We start from the raw sequence: 6,306 nt of genomic DNA, 5'->3' as shown, positions 1-6,306 counted from the left end.
AGGGAGGGCTGACTATGGTGTACGCACTACAAAAGTTTAGACATTACTTGTTGGGAGGAAACTTTAATATGTTCACATATCATTTCCTGCTGAAGTATTTAGTAAATAAGCATGTTCTAGGAAGGAAGATATGTAAGTGGATGTTATTATTACAAGAATTTGATTTCAAAGTTATAGTGAATCTAGAAAGATTGAATGTTGGGCTTCATCATCTATTTAAGAGAGAGACACAAGAAGAACCTACAAGTCTTGAAGATAGCATGCTTGATGCACAATTGTTTTCAATTAAAGTTGTAGATGATGACTTCGCATATATTATCGAGTTTTTGTCCATAGGAATGTCACCGACAGAGTACACTACAAAGCAAAAGATGGAATTGGTGGTTTGAGCAGCTGACTCTTCACTAATTACGGGACAGTTGTATAAAATGGGACAAGATGAAGTATTTTGAAGATACGTCCCTGAGCATGAGAGACAGAGCATTTTGCTAGAAGCTCATGGGGGAGTAGCAGGTGTCCATTATGCAGAAGATTCTGAGAGCTAGGATATGGTGGCCTACAATACATAATGATGTGAAGGACTATTGCCAAGCATGTGATGTATGTGAAAGGACATGAAAGTCACCCATAAGAGATGAAACGCTCCTAGTACAATAGTTGACGTTGCAGGCTTTTAACAAATCAGAAATTGACTTTGTTGGACCAATTAGTCAACCAGGGAAAATGATTGGTGCAAGATATATCATCACCATGACAGGTTATTTGACAAGGTGGGCTAAGACAAAGCCGGTTAAATATTGCAGCACAAAAACCACTGCTAATTTTATCTTCAAATTATATTATCAAGATTTGGATATCCAAAAATCTTGATGAGAGGTTAGGGGACACACTTTTTTAATAAGATAATTGAAACATTGATTGAGGAATTCTAGGTTTACCATCAAAAGAGCACTCCCTATCATCCTCAGGAGAATGGGACAGTGAAAGCTTTTAATAAGATTCTGGAGAATATATTGACCAAGGTGTGCAATGTAAACATAGATGACTGGGATTTGAGGATTCACACGGTGCTGTGGGCATACAGAATGACATGCAAGAATTTAATAGGAAAAACACCTTCAAGGCTGGTATATGAACAAGAGGAAGTGATTCCTATGGAATACATTGTGCCAAGCCTGATAATTAAAGCTGTCAAAGATATGGCAGACTCTGACATGATGAAGGAACGAATGTGAGAGATACTAGCTTTAGAAGAAGACATATTCATAGCAGGATTCCATCAGAACGTGTAGAAAGCAAGGGAGAAAGCGTGACATGATATGCACATAAAAAAGAAGATATTTCGTGAGGGGGATATTGTATCATTATATGACAGTAAGTTCATGAAGTTCCCAGGGAAATTCAAGACACATTGGTTGGGACCATATATTGTCAATAATATTACAGATGACGAAGCTATTCAACTCGCGAAGTTAAATGGACAAATTATTCCTGAGCGATTGTATGGTAGTAGAATAAATATATATAGGGACAATTATGTCTTTGGACCATTGCACTAAATAAATGAAGGGGATAAAGTCTTAGTTTCACCTACAGTTGAAACTAGGCACGGGACTATAAACTTCTCTGTAGGAAGAGATGTCGCTAAAGTAAGAATACTGTACGATACTCAGGAGTTTGGAAAAGTCTAAGGGAGTTGCGAAGAAGAAGATATGATTGTGCCAAAGATGAAATCTGACGAAATTAGATTGAAATATGACTGTTGGAAGGAAAAAGGGCACAATTAATTTTTTATACCATTGAAGGGTGTGGGAAAAAAGCATTTATGAAGCATAGTTAGATGTATCTAGCCCATACTTGCATTAATGAATCAAATATAGAGCCACTCATGAGTTTGGGAATTCAAAATTTTTATAAAAACCACATCCCACGCCACATTTTACACTTGTTTCCTTGAGAGATCAGAAATTGCGCCTAAGTAAAGAAGAGCTATTACATCTCTAAGAGGGGATGGGAAGAGTTGTTCAGGATATTTAAGAAGTAGGGGCTAGCTAGTATTATGGAGTCACAAGAAGGAAATACCCTAGGAGAAAATGTGCCTATGTCTTTGATACGTTTAAGCTTTCCAAGAAAGGTGCATGTGCAGCTCCATGTATAACCGCATTCACAACCACATAAGATGACGCAAAAGAGACGAGCTGAGGTCTCTGCAGAAAATTCAAGAACATCACTGTAGAAGAAGATGCAGAAGGAAGTGAAATTGAAAAACACGGAGGAAAAGGGAAAAAATCCCATCTAGAAAGAGAAGAAACCTGTACAACAGGAGGGACCCAAGCAGGTGCATGATAGTGAAGAAGAAGTTGAGTTCCATAGGAAGGAGATGGAGGATGTGAATATTCCCTCTCTCCTCCCAGTATATATGCCATTGAAAAAGCCAAATGTGAAGTTGGTGAGGGAGCCAGAAGAAGGAAAATTTGCTAAGTATATGCTACTGTTTCCAGAAGAGGTCTCATTTTAAGGAGAAGTGTTGGGCAAGGTTGCCCCAATCAAAATGGAAGACTGGGATTTAAATGAAATAAGTAAATAGATGCATTTCAAGCCGAGTAGGTACTTGAAAAAAATTCACTACCCACACAGAGGAGTTAGAAGATTAGAGCTGCAAAAATAAGTTGTGGGAGTGGGGAGAGCAGGAATTCTGAACATGCTGAATGTGTCGCAGTTTGGTCGAAGCTCATTCAGTACAAATTGTGTGTGATAGCTCCTCACAATGGTGCCTGAGGGTAGGGAAATTGAGATGCCTACAACAATGGTATCATTTGCAGAGCAGTGTGTGGAAGGAGTCCAGTTCAACTAGGCTTCTTATTTATGCAAGGAATTTTTGATGGATTGTAGGGAGGCACAGGAAGAAGGCAAGACCTTTCAATATGCTTGGTTGTTGATCCTTATTGCGCTTATTACATGCAAGGAGACAGAAGATTGTTAATTTCCAATTGTGGAGGTAGATGTGTGTGAAGAAATGAGGTATGCTTCGCTACGGTTTACAAAGAGCCAACCTACGCAAAAAAGAAACAAATATTTTTTGTGTTGATGCAGATGGATTTACATACGCTGGTAAATCAGTATCCCAGATTGCCACCAAGCTTGTACAAGCAGTATTGTCATATAACTAAGTTTAAGGTAGAATTTCATAGGGCATATGTGAAAGCAATGAAGGACCCAGTAGAGCCATGACATCCATTGCCCTAACTAGTAACAAAAGATGACCTCCTTGTGATAGTGAAGAGTTGGTCGGAGGAGTGGTTGAATCCACATGGTGGAGCGGTTAGAGGAGATGGTGCATAAACATGTTCTTGGAAGGGTACGGTTACAAGTAAGAAACATGTCGTCAAAGAGATAGAAGAAAAAAAAGGAGCAAGGAAGGAACACGAAGAACACTGCAATGATGTAGAAGTATCAGAAGGTTCGCCCTTTATGATAAATATACAGTGAAGAAAGAAGTAGAAGGCAGATAATAGTAAGGGTGCAGTGCCACTTGTCCTCACTAATGGGCACATTGATGAGATAACAAAGAAAAAATAAGAGATTAACACAGAGACCTAAGATAAGATTGATGATCGTTGCAAAGCGATCTTGGTTGAGGTGGAGTAGAGCATTGCAGAGCTGAAGGTGTTGCCACAAGAAGTGAAGCAATGAAAATAGATAGTTTAGTCATCCCAATGAGAGAAAAGATTGGAAACAAGTTTCAGGATGTGGATGCTACATGTGCTAGCTGGGGCATTGAAGTTTGAAGTGGTAGCAGATAAAAAGTGACCCAAAACGTGGTGGAGTGTCCAACTGAATGTCACTGCATTACTTATTCAAGTTCCACATGAATTTCATTAAGGAATCACTGTGGAGATGCATGAATAAGAGAAGCGTATGACATTGTTGAAAGAAAAGGCACGGTCAAAGAAAGAAGAAATACAATAGGAGTTGAAGCAAGTGGCCAAGGAAAGGGAGGAAGTAAGGCAGCAATAGGAACAATTGGAGAAGGCCATTGCTGGAACCTGTAGTACAGTTATAGACATGAAGCTCCGCGATGATGAAGCACCAATAGAGAAGGCTGTGAAGATTTTGTGTGCAATCAAATACTCAAAGAATGTCATCACCAAATTAAAATTCAACTATATGGTATAGATATCAGAACTAAAGTTAAGATTGCACCCAAGTACGCAACCAGAAGTTTGGGAGCAGAGACAAACGGACCTCAATGCAATAATGAAAGACATATTGGATATGGTGGAAGTTTGTGGGAATTTTATCGATGATACAATGTAGATTTGGACCTCAATGTAGGAGGATCCAAATGTCTTGAAGATTGAGGAGGAACTGCATGCCAAGCATAAGTGGCATGAGGAGATCCTAGTAGCTATGAAGACCTTACTAGTATTGCAGAGATTTGCCAACATTTATGTAGGGAATAAGCTCCAGGTACAAGTGGATGATCTATGGAGGAAAGCGTAGATCTTACAGGTGAGGACTCAACCGTCATAGGAGGAAGCCTTGCAACTTTCACAGGGAGTGGATGAATGACTAAAGGAATTGAAGAAAAGGGAAGTGAAGCTACTACAGAAGACCATTGGCCCTACTATAGAAGCTTTGCTCAAGGAAGAGCAACAGAAAGAAAATTCAATGGCAGAAACACTCTAGCAGTACAATGTAGTATACAATGACATCCCAACAAAGGTTAAGGGCGTCAAAGCTTAGTGAATCAGGACAAGTCATAGATGAGTGTTGGGGCCTATTGGGCATGACCCAACTTGGTCCAAATTTTGGATAAAAGACCTCATGAAAGAAGGAGCATACCATGTGGAGTTGGAGAATAAATATTCATCACGCAAACTTTTAGGGCCTTAGGTATGGGATAGAGTCCTTATCTTATAACGGTATTGGGTAGTAGTCCTTGTTTTTATGGATCCATAGTATGTGGACCATGGTTTTTGTATAGATGAATTGTATAACATGATATGTAATATTTTGTAATCGAAGAATTAGAAGATCTAAATGATAGAAGCATAAGTGAATCTCAGTTTTCACATCTATAGTTTGTAGTTTTGAGAAGGCTCCGCAGCTGAGTGTGTGAAGACCTTGAAGAGTCTACAACTAAGTGCATAGATCGCTTGTAGTTGAGTGCATAGGTTAGAGAAGTGAATGTAATTGAAAGATATTTTTCATAAGGAAGAATTTTTATGAAGTATTGAACCTCTGTACTTGTTATTTGTATACTATTTTGTATTGGGTCGTGTGTGCTTTTTACTGAATTATGCAAAGAAATGTAAGATATACCATTATGCATTGAATTTAATATGTTTTTGGATAGTAATCATCTGCATGAATTTATTATGCCTGCGAAGTTATAAGATTGGTATATAATAGAAGTAATTGCATGGCGTCACTTCACAGATATCCCTTCGATTGTAGAAGACCAATTCTACAACCTCCCACAACTACTTCCGGTGAGACTACGTTCTTCTTGCAGGTCATTGCCGAAAGGGCCAGTAGTTGAGGGTTTTGTTGTTACACAACACAACTTGAACTTGGTTCAAGACCCCTCAAACCGAAATTCATACTTATCTAATTCTTCAGTCCCAAACTGGGTCTGCACCAATCACAAAATCTTTGCCTACACAGAACTCCTCCCAACCAACAAGACCACTCTTATATTGCATCCCCCCCTAGCTTTCTCCACACCTAGTGTAGTTCCACGGTAGTTATCAATTCACATTGTTTCCTCCAATGACCATCTCATCTCAACCAAACTTGGTAGATAAAATTTAACTGAACACTCAAGTCTGAGATGGACTCCACTTTCCAACCAGCTTTGGAATCCTTTTAGCACACTCTTCTTCCTTCGAAATATTTCCTTTGTTTCTCCTATATTTTTCACCTGAGGTTCCTCAACCCTATTGGCTTCTTTTGGAAGGATTATTATTTCCAAGGAAGAACTTGGGTAAGTAACCACCTAGCCCATAACTGTCCAACTACTTATGTGTGAACCTCTTTTAGCACTCTGTCCCATCCAAAATTTTTTGTCATTGCAACATCATTATAACACTAATAATTAACAAAATAAAATAAAATATCCATTCATGTAAAATATTATTTTTCCTTTTTTCTAAGGCCCATAAAGTAAAATAGAGTCTTTAACTACAATAAATTAGAATCAACTAACATTACCAAGGGATATCACATCTCCCCCCTTGAATGAAACATTGCTAGTGTTTTCCAAGCTCTCATAACAGACTAGGATATACTTCTTTTATAAAT

Source organism: Pinus tabuliformis, chromosome Q, assembly GCF_031772625.1.
Source record: "Pinus tabuliformis cultivar Carrire ecotype Pingquan chromosome Q, CPIR1, whole genome shotgun sequence".
Taxonomy (NCBI): Eukaryota; Viridiplantae; Streptophyta; class Pinopsida; order Pinales; family Pinaceae; genus Pinus; species Pinus tabuliformis.
Note: the sequence above shows the minus strand (reverse complement) of the source record.